The 14,306-nt window shown below is 37.4% G+C and overlaps 1 long non-coding RNA gene across 1 annotated transcript in view; it reads right to left on the bottom strand.

Annotated features, from left to right (window-relative positions):
* Positions 1-1,239: 1,239 nt before the first annotated feature.
* LOC134155515 (uncharacterized) overlaps positions 1,240-14,306 on the bottom strand; it is a 73,450-nt gene continuing 60,383 nt past the window's right edge. Inside the window, exon 4 of the long non-coding RNA XR_009961593.1 lies at positions 1,240-2,020. This is a non-coding gene — a long non-coding RNA (uncharacterized LOC134155515). The remainder of the gene's footprint in view (positions 2,021-14,306) is intronic.

Here is a 14,306-nt window from a genome sequence, read left to right on the forward strand (position 1 = left end):
GGAAGAATGTTGCTAAGCTATAGCTCTCTGAGTTGCAGCCATGCTGACTTCCCTTTGTTTGCCACAAAATACAGTGGGTTTCCTGCTTATTATGCTGGGCTTTTTTTGACTCCTATTCCAAAGCATTCACATTTCTTCACATAGCAGCATAAGGAACGCAGCAGCACTTTGCAGGGATGACCAAGTACCCCAGTACTTACAGTCACAATGGCTTGCTCGCTATCACTAAACTCATATCCATAGCTTAACCTGCCCAAATTCAAGACTGTCTAGCTGAAAACTGAAAACTAGTGGCCTCACTTTTCCTGATTTTTCTGAAGTTTCTTTCCTGAGCATTGCAAAGAAAACGGTGAGGGCTCTTAAAGGCTTTCAAAGCATCAGAGAGCACTGGGGGGGAGTGTTGATTTCCCGCTGGCTTGTGCAGAGAATTTCCCATGCCTCGGATTCCAAAATGCTAACTGGAAACAACACACCCTCACACAAGGGAAGGCAGAAAAAGAGGAATATTTGTTATTCTTCTCCACATATGCAAATCTAGAAAAATCAGCTGGAGAGATGAGTGCTCTTATAATAGGTGTAGTAACCCAAAATGTTTTTAAGGTATTTCATGTTCTGCTTTTTCTACTTTCAAATCCTAATCTTAGGTGATACAAGTCTAATTCACACTTTGCAGCAAAGATTTATTTTCATTTTCTTCCCAGTGTTTCTTCACTTGCTTTTTCTGGGCCTAATTGCATTTGTTACTGCTGAGTTGCATGCAGCCTCTGCAGCTGTTTTTTCTCCTGTGTACTTGTGATCTTCTTAGCATTTATTTATCAAATCCCTGGGAATCCTGAAAAAGGGACAAAAATTGAAATACAAGAGGTGGTTTAAGGCTAAAATCTGGTGTCCAAATTCTGCAAATCTGCATCTCCCAGACCACAGAAGTAACCAGGCTAAAAACTTCTTCCACAGTTTCTCTTAAAACGTATGTTCTCTCACACTTAAACCACAGGAAAATCTCTGTACCATAGTAGCAATAGAGCCACAGCCAGGAACCCAAATGAAAAAACACCCCAATTTGCAGTTATGAGTAATCTTGTTTGGATATATTTTTTCCCCTGCCCCACCCTCTCCTCCCCTCCCGTTTGCTTTCAGACAAAATGCAGGACAACTTTGCAAAGCTGAAGCAAAATCTAAGTTTTCTGTTTGAGAAAGATGTAATGAGTTGTTTTGCAAAAAAATGGCTTTATTTTCTCAGCCCATGCACTCCATAGATTCTGGTCTTAAAGGATAACATATTTTGGGATTTCTTATTTTTAAAGAAAATATTAATACTGAAAAAAAAAACCAAAACAACCCAGCAACCCACCATGATAAAATTCCCTTTCATTTTACATACAAAACACTGCACTAAGCTGCTTATCACTTGAATCAAGGTGTGTTTGCCTTTTTGCTTCAGTGGAAGCATCTATATTGAGGTTGCTTTATGCTGTTATTATGGAGGTTTGCATGTTTAACTGCTGCTTGCTGCATTAAGGATGTATATAAAACGAGTAATTCGAAGAATATGAAGATATAGCTGCAGCATGTACAGGTTTGCATGCATATTGTATATTTGATAAGTTAACTCCTGCTTAAGACACAAGTGGGTCAACTATTGTGAAGCTGCCAACAGTCTGAAGCAACAATTCAAGGTTCCCATTCTGCTGTTCTTCACTCCTGTGGAATGCTTTTGGGAAAATCTTGTACATAGTTCAACTGACTTATGTAGTTTCTGTTGGATCTTGTCTGTGCCTCATTTACCCATGTGTCTGGATGTCAAAGAAATGTGAATGGAAGATTAGCATTCAATTAACCTTAACACATTTTTTTTTTCCTTAAGTACTTCTTCATCCAAATAATGCTTAACTTACTTTGACTACATATTTTTACATTCAAAAACTGGGATGCAATTCAGCACCAGGCAGTTTGAGGAGTGTTGATGGTTTTCAAGATTGTGTGATGTTGAGGTTTTCAAGATTGTCTGGTTATTCTTAAACTGTTTAAGAAAAAAAAAAGAAAGTACAGAAACATTCTTGAGCATGTATTCCATTTCCAGGGGAAGGGGGGGGAAAAAAGATGAAATCTATTATTTAAGAAAGAAATACAGCCAGTGTGATAAAAGTGTCTTCCCACGTCTTCTGGCCAGGTGCTGCGTGCATATAAATGTTTCACGTTAAGCTTAAAGATCAAGGAGAAGTCTGTGGGGAACCTTATTTCCTGGAGATCTGCTTGCTAGAGTAGCTCTCAAGTACTGACTTCCCATTTTTTATTTGGTTATTAAGGATGAAAGGCTACATCATTTTCTGGAATAGCTGTTCCTTGCATGTTATTATCTTTGTCCACAGCTATGAAACATGCACTTCCACAGGTACATGTGGATACTTAGCCTAACTCAGCCTCTCTTTCTGCTGCTTTATGTAAATTTAATTCAAAGGATCACCTTTCTATTGTATTGTAGAGCAAACAAAAGATACATAGGTTAATTAGCTGAGAAACTGGGGTTTTCGTAGGTACAGGAGAGTATAATGGGTCTTCAGCCTATGTAAGAAAGGGCACACTCTGTTACCACTGAAAAGGAGACTTTAAAAGTCTAATTTTCTGACAGGTTTCACTCTTGACGATGTGTGTATGTATATGCAGCTTTACATAATCAAATCTCTAGCATGAAGTTTTGCACACTATCAAATGTTTAGAGAACCAGTAGAAAAATGTGATTGAAAACCATTTATATTCAGTTTGCATCAGAAAATTATGCACAGGATTAGAAGTTCCAGCACTTATTTATTTATCACAGCTACCCTGCATAAATATCCCTTCCACAAAGTCAAGGCTGGCTCTTTAAAAAAGACTAGCATGATTAACACGGATGTTTGAAATATCTAATAAGCTTAGCAAATAATTTTTTTTTTGCTCGGAAAAAATCCTGGTTTCTTTATTGTATTTTGTTACTTAGCTAGTTCATAGCTGGTGAATGCTATCAACCTGAACATTTCTGAAGCATTAAACAGTTCTTTCTAAAAAAATGTAATAATTCAAGCTATAAAATTCTTGCAAAATATTATTACCGATGTAATAATTCTGTCAATGTAAATGACAGAAGCAATGTTCAATCAAATGTAACATATCACTGCGAGATGGTAAATAGTAACAGCCTTCATACAGAGGTATCAAGGAAAGCACAAGAGCTGCAGCAATTTAGAATGAAACAAAGTCCTGCAAAAAACCAAATAAATCCTGGTAATTTACTAAGGTTAAGAGTAAGTACAGGTGTGGGTGTTTTTCCTTTCTCACGGGTGAAGGATCCAACCTATAGATCTTTTTCGTCCTCTGACCTGCTGCTTCTCTCGCTCTTTAATGTATTTGAAGGTACTTTTGATTCATCAGGATGCCTGAAAACAGGTGTCACGGAGTTGCTTGGGAAGAAGCTAATAATGGCAATCTACTGTCTGGAGAGTTTCTGCTCATGTGTTTCGCTAACATGACACACATATCAAATATAAACTTAACAAGGACTGATCTATATTCCGTACCTTTCAGATGCTGTTACTGAATCTATTTCCCACTGGCTCTAGTGAAGAGTAATTGTGTTGCTTAAAACCAGACACATGGTTGGTATTGTGTAGAAAAGGGAAACTTATTTTTATCTATTTCCACGCGTTGTTTGTGGGACCAAGAAGCCTGTACGTGTGTACATATTTACACACACACCCCAAAAATGTATGTCTGAGTACATCTATATGCAGAATAGATACTTCTAACTCTTCTAACATGTATGATGTATAAATGCTACTATCTTTCTCTGAGAGATACAAGCTGAGTTCTAATATATGTACCCTTTTAAACACCAAGAACATGTTAAGGAAAGAAAGGAACATTTATTTGGAAGTAAACATAAATGGTAAAGCAGAAGACCAAACAGTTTCTATTTTCACATTAAATTCACTTTAGCTTTGATTATCTTTCTTATTTACTGTCTCCAAACCTTCCTGTGGTTGTGTCTTTTTAGCAGTTTCATAGAAAGGGTAATCCGACTTTCTAAAAATGGAAGGTAACCTTTTGTTCTGTATAAATATGATTAAGAGGAATTTCCACGCAGTTGTATGAAGGGAACAGGAAGAAAAGAGAGCAAGCACCACTCTAATCGTCTTCACAACAAACCCAAGACTAAACCACAAGGCTCTGATAATTTGTTATCTAGTAGTGGTTTATATAATTTGAAATGCTTTTGTGACACTTTCTTTAAAAAGCTGTTTACATCAGATAAAGACTTATTTTTAAAACTTGTTCTTGTTTTACCTTTAACATAATGCAATGTGTGTGGGGAAAATAGCATCAACAACTTTTAAAGCAAAATAAGTAGTTGTTTAAGTTCCTGTGCTGGAAAACCTAAGACTTAGCCAGCTAAAATCAACTAACTATAACCAGCTGTACCAAACCTGTTGTGTTTCTCCAACCACTGTTATTTATGCCACTTTCATAGAAAAGCAAAGGGGCTCCACTTAGAAGTTGCCTTGTGATAAGAACAATAGGAAGGATTTCTAAGCAGTGGAAGATAAAGAAACTATTTCAATTAATTTAGTTTTGACGATAAATGCAGATAAAAGCACAGTGTGCAGGAGAGTAATATCCTTGGCAGAGGAAGGAGATAAATAATTTGCATGGTCCATTGCTCTGTCAGCTTTTCATTGCAGTAGGTGCTGAAGTTCAAACACTGGTTTTTAGAATAATTCAGTTAACGAGTTTCTGAAAACAGTCTAGGAGTACGAGTTGGCTTTGTGTGTGGTGTCAGAAAAGCTAGCAGTCATGAACTAGTCCTATCCTTCCTGTGTTCTACTTTGGTCTCTGTCTCTGATACATTATTTTGATGCAGTAAGCATTCTGTTTACTTTGGTGTTCTGGTAAGTGTTTCATGGCCTGGCATGAACTGAGTATCTGGTGGCAATGCTAGACTAGGCTTCCATAATATGGCTGGTTTTGGTTACAAGGTGCTTGAACTGGTGACTAGTATGAAGGAAAGCCTATGTGCTTATGTTATATCTTTATCTTTTTTTCCTTCCCCTCACACGTATTCTCTTTCTCATTTCCTGGGTTTCTTCTGTTCTGTTCTTTGAGAAGCTTTTCTACTCACTGTGGACATTTAACATTTTCCTTTTTTATTTTTTTTCCCTAGGCTCCTGTTAATTTTAACAGATGCACCAAAGGGAAAGTAAATAGTTTTACTTCTAATAATTCTTTTTTATTAATAAACTCCTCACCTGTTTTACTTGGGTTTAATAATTTGGTTTTGATTCCATCTTCTGTCCATTCTCTCTGTCCCATATTCTATCACTGAATCTTTATTTTCATTTCTATTTCTCCTCTTTCTTAATTTATCTTTATTTTTTCTCATAGCAGGGCTTGGGTTTGGTTTTTGGTGGTGTTCTCCTGTTTGGTTTTTTTTCCTCCACCAAAATCTGACATAGTTCTATTTCTCTTCCTTTGATTCATTCAAGCCTGAAAAAAAAAAAAGTTTTTCTTTTTTAGGCTCAGTAATCCTTCTCAGCTCTCAAGATTATAGAGGAATGAGGTGGAGCCCTGTACTTCTGAGGAAGGATATATAGTTTTTGGCATTTGCCCACTGTGAGGAATGAGGGGAAAAAAAGAAAAACTCCAAAATTAAGAATCCTACAGGAGACCCCTTGAGAGCTGAAAACCACCCTCCCTATGTGAAAAACATGTCATTTACATTGTTTCTAACAGATCACAATTGCTTGTTGATAATGTGAGTGGTTTGGTCTGTTTTAACAATGAATTTCAAAGTGTGTGCTGAAAAGGAAAGTGAAGTTTTAAGAGTAGCACTTAGAAAGTGTACTCTGACGTACACAGATTGACTTCAGCCTGATATGTCTTCATGCTTCCGCTGGAAATCGAAGCACTTGGTCATTAACACAGTGAGTCACAGTAATGTGTTATGACCTGATCTGGCATTTATAAGGACATATAGCGTCTAGCCTTGGATACCTCTTCTACAGGTCATTTGTTCTAGTGATAAAGAGAGTGCTTGCTCCCAGGGGAAAGCAAAGCTGCCCATTATGTCAGCTCACACCCTGGAAAAGGCTGCAGATTTCAGTGCATCTATTTGTGATGTGCTTTCTAAACAGGGTCAGTGTTATAACTGGGAGGATGGAGCAGTTTCAACTGTGAGTGAGTGCTTGGAGAAAAGGTATAGCTGACTCTGTCAAGGATGAATACAAAATGTAGACAAGCTGGCATGTTTTATACTCATTTTAAAAAAATACATATGTAATGATTCAGTGTTTGGATCATTGATTTATGTCAGTCAGATGAAAAGCAAAATTTCTGTGATGTCTTTATCATTATTCTGACAAGAACTGCTTTTAAGTTAAAGACTGGTAAAGAATGCCAACTTTTGACATTACTAGAACAGCTCTATCAGCTTTAATTTTCTTTTGGATTCTTGTTGTTACAGAAAGCCATTAGGGACAAATTATGTTCTCAAAGTGGTTAACATAGTGAGGTACATTTTTTCGCCATAAATTGCCCAACCTGGTTTATAAAGCATTATATGATCTCATTGAGAAGCAAACTGCAGAAATCAGAAATTACAAATATTGAACATCATCAGTCATTAGGCCAGAGGGTTCTCAAACCACTGGAAGACCATGGGTGAGTTGTCCACAGATGAACCGTTGTGTCATATTTAACTGCAATGTATGAACCCATTTGTTCTGTCTGACTGTACTTTTGTGTGCACAGTTCTTTTATCATGCTAGAGACCGCTAGAGTGTGCTCAATTATAAGTCCGTCAGGAAGCATACGGCGGTGCATAGGGAGTATTCAAGGTTGCTGAAAGTTTATTTTTTCCACTAAATTAGGGAGCTAGTGCTCTTGTCATTACAGATCAAAGTTAATTGACCTCATACCATTAGCATCAGTATAGTCACAGCACAGAGTGTATACAGAAAGCTGGAGAATGTAAAACTAGAAAGTTTCATTTTGACCAATATCTCTGTGTGTATGCTGCCGTTTCACACTTCAGGAGAGGAGTAACTGTGCAGATTATGAGGATTTCATGCAAAAGTTTGTTGCCTTGTATCACTCTTGGGCTCCATTACATTCAATTTCAAATCAGACTTTTCCCCCTCTTCTTTGCTCTCTATTCTTCTTCTTTCTACCAACTTACTAGTTTGAATGTTCAACCGTGGTGTTTTCTAATAAACATAACTGACAGCTAATAATAATTTGCTCCTCTTTAGCCTGTGTTATATCAACATTATATTAGCGTAGTCAATGTTTTCAAAACCTTTATAAACATTAACTAGAACTAAGCATTGCCCAGCCAAGTAGGCCAGTATTTGTGTATTTTGACAGGTAAAATAAACTACAAAACAAAATTGGATTGCTTCCTTGTGACTGTAAGACTGTGCAAAAGCCAAGACAATAACATGCATCTTCTGACATTTATTTCTATGCTCAACCATACAATGTTGATTTTTTTTTCCTTTCAGATATGTATACGTTTGTCATTATAATTAAAGGGTTATGATTAACATTCTTCTGAGAATAGATAAAATGACTTCTTCGTATTTATACTAGAAGCTTTCAAGTGTAATATATCATCATGAGTAGGTTATAATAAGACTGACACACTGAGCACACTTAAAAAAAAATGATCTGTGCCGCTCAGCTGGATGTTAGCACAGATACATAAGGCAATATGTGAAGTCAAAGAGAGAAAGAATCGGAGAGAGAGGTGAGAAGATGCTGATAAAATCAGCAGAAAATATAGAGAATGACAGAAAAAAAAAAGGGGGGGGTGGAGGGGTAGAAGATGGGAAGGAAGAGGAGCCAGGCTGGATTTATTAATACTTAGGACTAAATTGTATATTATAAATACTATGTCCAGGATATAATAATCAGATATTATTTAGTAAAATAAGCATATTGAGCCTAGAATCGCACAAGTTTAGAATAGAAAAAAAATCATGTTTCCTCTCACAGTGTGTAAAGACTCCACTGTCAGTCTTCTCTATTTTTAATGCATGATTGTAAGGGAATAGAAATATTCTGTATGTTTCACTATCATGATGTGGTGGTGTCATATATCAGTGTGTATATCTTATCATATATCTGTGTCCTATCAGTGAATAGAAATTACTTGGAGAGAAATACTTGATTTATCAGTGAATAGTAGCATCTTTGTAGGACAGAGACCCAAAATAACAATACCATGCAGAGTTATTGTAAATTAAATCTTTTTTTTTTTCTTTTCTTTTTGTTTCCTTGTAGTGTATGTGTTTGCAGTATCCTCTTTCAAGACTTTGGTATCACAGAATAACTGTTAGTGTTTAGTCACCTTCTGCACCAGTGATTTCATCTGCTGGGGATTCAATTGATTTCTCACATCTCAGCATAAGAAAGCCCAGGCTGTGCCCTATTACCTGTGAGTGTGTGGTGGCAACAGCAGTAAGGGATGTCAAGGCAAACGCTTTTAGGACAAGAGCAGTGATGATAGAAATATCACAGAAAGCCTTAAGGTTTCATGAAACTGCAGACATTTTCTGATCTGAGCAGTTCAAAATGTGGATTTCATATGGCAAGGGGCCTCGCCCTGCAGGATCTTGCCTTCTTAGGTTTTAAATAAAAAGTTGTGTTATTGTTCCTTGAAGTAATTTTCTTTTCTATTTGGGTTTAATCCTCAACTATTTACACATGAAATTAATTTGTATTATTTTCTTAATCCTATTTGAAGATACTCCTGGGAAGTAGCTCTTTCCTGGGAAGCACAGAAGGTTAGGGATAGATGTGGGAGCAAGCAGATGATTGATGCTATGCTACCTGAGATTTTACCTCTTAATATTTTGTGCCCAGGTAATATATTAACTGCATTTAATTGCTGTCAGGGCATTTGAAACTTCTGAACAGGCTGAAAATAATCATAGATTCTACCTAGCCCCTTGCTGCACTCTTTTGCACTTCTCCAACCTTAGTTTCATAAATGGAATGGTAATAGAGGCCAGTGGGACTGTGGTGGCAAAATAGGTGCATAGAGAAGCACAGTCATGAGTATGGAGGCCCTTTGCAACACTGTGAGTGGGTTACTTCTTGAGTTTCACCTAATGGTTGATGTTTGTAAGCATTGCTTGCTTTTTCATATGGTATTCCCATAAAATCAACCTTCATCTTTCCTTTGTTCATTAGAAGTTTGCAGGAGCTTAACTCAGCCTTTGGCAAAGGCAGATTAAGGCCTTTTGACCTGGAATGACAAATCAGGGTGTAATGATCTTATTAAGGTATGACCATGTGACCTCTGTGATGCATGTAAGAATTAAGTCCATTAAAGGGAGGATTCCAGCTCATTTGCAGGAAAGACCGAAAGCCCTTCCTAGGTTGATGGCAGACATGACTGCTAAAATAAGCTCTGAACTAGGAAGTTGGAGAAGGATGCTGCTAAAACTTAAGCCTGCTACAGACAATAGAAGGGAAAGAGGCATAGTTACATGATGATGAAATTAAGAAAAAAGTAATGTTTAACACTGGCAAATGAAAGATATATTAAGTACACTAGCTATGTCACTGCAACTGGCCTTTCCTCCTGCTACTGGAAGTCTGAAAATAGGAAGCAGGAATTAGAACTCCAAGGACTGGATACAGACCAAATCTTGTAGTAGTGATAAGAATATGGAAGACATGACATATTCTGGATTAACAAATTGAAAGATATAAACTGATGAGTAAAGTGAGAACTGTATATATAGGCAGTGAGATAGCACTGTCTGTTAGTGAAATAAAAAAAGGGACCACTGGAAAGAGGGATGATGAGAAATATCCAAGGCTCAGAACTGGATAATGATATCCATTTTGTGAGTGGAGGGTGGGGAGTGGGAGGGCAGGAAGTGGTAGTGGAATTTATATGATCATGGGTAACTAATTTTCCCAGACTAAGACACAAATAAACTTCATTGAAAAATGAACTCTGAATACTGTAATCTTTTTCCCAAATTTATTTTCCAATAAAGTCAGGTCTCAGGTATTTTTGGAAGTGAATTAAGTAGATTTGTTTGGTTGGTTGTTGTTTACTAAAGAGTCAGTGAACCAGCAAAAAAAAATTAAAAAATGATGTGTGATGCTTAGTCTCACTAAACAAGAAGATCTAAAGGGGCTGGACATAAAAAGTAAACTTGGAGCAGATTCAATTTTGTCCAGTTCTCTTTCTGAGAAAAGTAAAAGATAAATCTGTACTTCTGGAGGCTTAGAAAGGCAAACTGAAAAACTGAGGATACTTAGGGAGTACTGGGAAGCTTACATATTTGAACGTGGAGGAGGAGGCAGACTATAATAACTTTGAATCAAAAAAAGTTTTAACAGCAAGCAAGATACTAGCAGGAAGGAGCATAAATCTCCCCGGAATGATAGTCATCTAAAACTGTGTGTTAAAAGCAAGAAGAGAATCTGTAAGGAATGCAGAAGAGGATTGATTAGGAGGAAGAATTATGCCCTGTAGTTTAAAAGATACAGAACTGAAGCAAGAATGGCTAAAAGCTGTGTTAAACCAGGCTTTACTATTCATTTCAGTTCCCCCCAGAACTCTTCAGCTTTGCAAACAAAAATCGAACAAGAAGGAAAATTTCTCATCCTAAGGAGCATGCACAGGTAGAGGGATGTGTGGCGGCTTTAAACAGCTGATCAGCAAAACCCACCTCATAACCTTAAAGAACATTCATTGTTACTGAGAAATACTGGAAGAGGGGCTATAGTCCCACTACTTCCTCATGCTTCCTCCCTTTGCAAAAATCTGTGCTGTAGTCTGTTTTGTAAGAACCTTTTCAGAGGGGCCTGTTCTGTTTGCTAGTAGAACATCATCAACAAAGAAAGAACATCAACATAAGCCTTTTGGCTTGCCATTCAGAGAGCTAGGCTAAATGGGGCTTATATGAGGCATTCCACTTGGTGCCATGGCAGAGAGGAAAAGTCTTTTGGAAAAATGCAAGAGAAGAGATTCATGTCCCTAGGACTCCTTCCTCTTTTACTGCCCCATTTGGAAGGTTTGCAGCAAATTCAGGAGGAGATTATAGGACAAAATATAAAAGTAAATGATCTCAGAGTTGATGAAAATGATTTTACTTCTGTAGAATTCATTTCAGTCTCAGTGTTGTTAAGAAAATTAGTTGTCACTTGACACTTTGATTTTAATCTCTCTGGCTTTTGGTTCTCCATCTACAAAACGGGAATAATTTTTCTGCTGGTGGAGGCTGTGTATGTGAAAATACAGACATTCTTGCTGTAAAGCACAATGAGAACACTGACACAGAAATCATTTTTATTCTCAGTGCAGGAATGTGGAGTGTGTGAGAATAAGGTTTGGAATGATCCTTTCATCTGCAGGACTTAATATGTAAACATTTGAATTAGGTAACGATTTTGTAGGGAGGAAAAAAAAAGAGTTCTAATGACATTTAAGATTGTACTATTCTGGTGTTTCATGGAGAAACTAAGGTTGTACAAAGAGATCGGTGTTGCTTTTGGTTTTGAAATGTTTTTTCAGTTTGTGAGTGACTGACTTGGCAATCTTTATATACATGAGACTTATTTCAGTGTATTGAGACTTATTTTAGTGTATCATATAAATATTTGCACACAGAGAGAAAGGCTTGTACTGCCTATGTATATAGCAGAAAAAAATATTAGCTAGGATAGGAACAACCTTGTGTTATAGCCTCTTACCCAAAGAGGTATTGCTCAATCAGTGAGCTCTCTACAAGTGAAATAATCACAATAAGCAATTAAAGAAACCATTTATAGGCTAAGATTTACAAAATCCTGCAGGACCATCCAGCAAGAGTTCCTCACAGAGATGAGATTGTGTGTGGAAATGCATGCCCACCCCTATGTTTGTGAGGGAGTGCAGGAGGGAGGCTGACTGGTAGACTTGGTTGTTGACCATTAATAGCAATTCACTGCTGAAATTCCTAATTGCTGTTTTAAGGAGAGAAGTTTAAGACTGCAATAATCTGTTTTACATGCATGCATACTGCTCAGTGCACTGTGTCAGCGTTCAACAGTACTGTTCCTTCCACCAAGGACTGGGGAGCAAGTGTCACACAAAGTAAAGTCAGTCTTTACTCAAAGTTTCACTGGACTCAATGTAAGCCTGTCCAGGTGAAGCCTGCGGTGCTCGATAGTACAGTTCTGGACCTCCTGAGTGGGTCAATGGATGTGGGCAGAGATAACTGTTAGTGGTATTATTCTGAGTCACTAATAAAAATCATGACAATGAAAGTATTAATTTAAAATTTCAATATTTTATGCTACAATATTCAGCTGTGAGGTTATTGCAAATTGTAGTTGAAGGGAAAACAGTGAAGTTAATAAGCTGCCGACTTTGATAAACAATGAGCAAAGAGAGGTTTCCACTATTTTTATTATGTATTATTTCTAAAACATTGTACAACAATATCTTCATGTTTGCTTTATACGCTCTGCTGGGTGTATACCTCAAGTTTACAGTGTGATTGTAAATTCTTTTAAGGAAGATGCAGCTCTTCAGCAGCTCACTGCCTTCTGTGATATGAGTGCAGTTTCTTCTGCACTGGTTCTTTTGTCTGTAATGTAGCTTTTGTTGCTCATCTAAGAGGAATAGTGAATTAAAGTGAGCTAAAGCTATGAAACGTGCTTTGTAAACAGTATTATTTCAGCAGTACTGCTCATAATATTAAAGCACAGAGTTAGGGTTTTGGTTTGGATTTTATTTTTCTTTCCACAAATGATGAGCTTTTGAAATGATCATGCAAATATCATAGATATTCCAGTACATCTGCAGTTCAGCCCTTAGCTTCCATTCCTCTGAGATTCACATAAAATTCGACTGGTGTTTTCCCTTTTATTTTCTACCTTTGCATATGATAAATCAAACAGTGAGCATATTCAAAACACATTGGTTCTTTGAATCCTTCTGGAAGACTCCCTGCTGTGCTCTCTGAATTTTTAAGTTTTTCAGCATCTCATATGACAAGTGTGTTTTCTTCCAATGGACATGTGCAATGCACAGCCTGTCAGGTCTTTCCCAACTGTGTCTCTCAGAACGAACTTCAGGGTTGTTACATCAACTTATTTTTGATAGCTGGAAGCTTTCAGGTCTTTCTCAGTGCATGCCGGAACTGTAATTCTTGCGCTGGAAGAATAAATACAAAGGGCACCCCGTTGGTTAATCTTTCCTCACGTTCAGCTCGGCTTGCAGGCTGGAGCCGCCAAGGCAATATGGTTTTGCTTCAGTCTTGCTCTGTGTGCTCCCTCTAGTGATCTAACCACGTAAAACATTTTCTTCTGAGGGGAGAGCTGGAATTTCCCAGGTGGCTCACAAAGCGTTTAATGAAGTGTGTAGCCCAACCATTTCATTACAACATATTGTGTACTTTTGCCTTTAATAACTGCATTCCTCATCCAAGAAGTCTCTGTAGCTTTCAAAAATGAATTACAGCGGTATTATTTTTCTCGGAATATATTTTTCCATGACAAGAATAGCACTTTCCTAAACTATTGTATTTATTAGCAACCTGTTACCCTCTGACACTACTGTCATTTTCATCAGCCTTGATAAAGTGAGTATCATTTAAAATCTCTTTAAAAATTATTAAACCAGTTTTATTGGTTTGGGTTTTGTTGGTTTGTTGGTTGGTTGGTTGGTTGCATTTTTTTAACTGTGCACAAAGCAAGAAAATAGTCTGTAAAAAGATTAGAATTCTTATTCTGATTTGCTGGCATTTGAAGAATCAGACTAGCCTGAGGGTGAAATAATCTTCTGTGGTGGGACAGAGGAATCATACTGTCCGGATGAAGAACAGGCTGACTTAGCTTGGAGATGGAGAACACCTTCTAAAACATGAAGCTTGGTGCTCCTATTCCTAGGTGGGTACTGCTTCAGCTTCAGGAAGAGCTGTTGCTCTTTCTGGCAGTTCAGAGGTACTGAATCTGTAGGAACAGAGTCCCCTGCACAATTTCTTGCTTCCTTCCTCTTTCATTGCTTTTGCACATGCCTGTTGCTACTGCCTTTCCTCTGTCCACTGAGGATGTGAAGATATGAATCAAGATTGTCTATAGATAGGGTGGGAGATCTTGTGCTTGCTTGCTACATGATATGCGAATTTTACCCTGTTAGAAGGACATAATTATGTCATAAGGAATTTATTCCTTCAAAATACAAAAAACCAAACCCAAATCATAATCAGTACATTGACTCCCTGTACCTCTTACAGGACCTCTGCTTAGGTAATCATTCTTAATTT

The sequence above is a fragment of the Pezoporus occidentalis genome, unplaced genomic scaffold, assembly GCF_034315485.1.
Source record: "Pezoporus occidentalis ecotype Australia unplaced genomic scaffold, CSIRO_AGI_Poc_V1 ctg79, whole genome shotgun sequence".
NCBI lineage: Eukaryota > Metazoa > Chordata > Aves > Psittaciformes > Psittacidae > Pezoporus > Pezoporus occidentalis.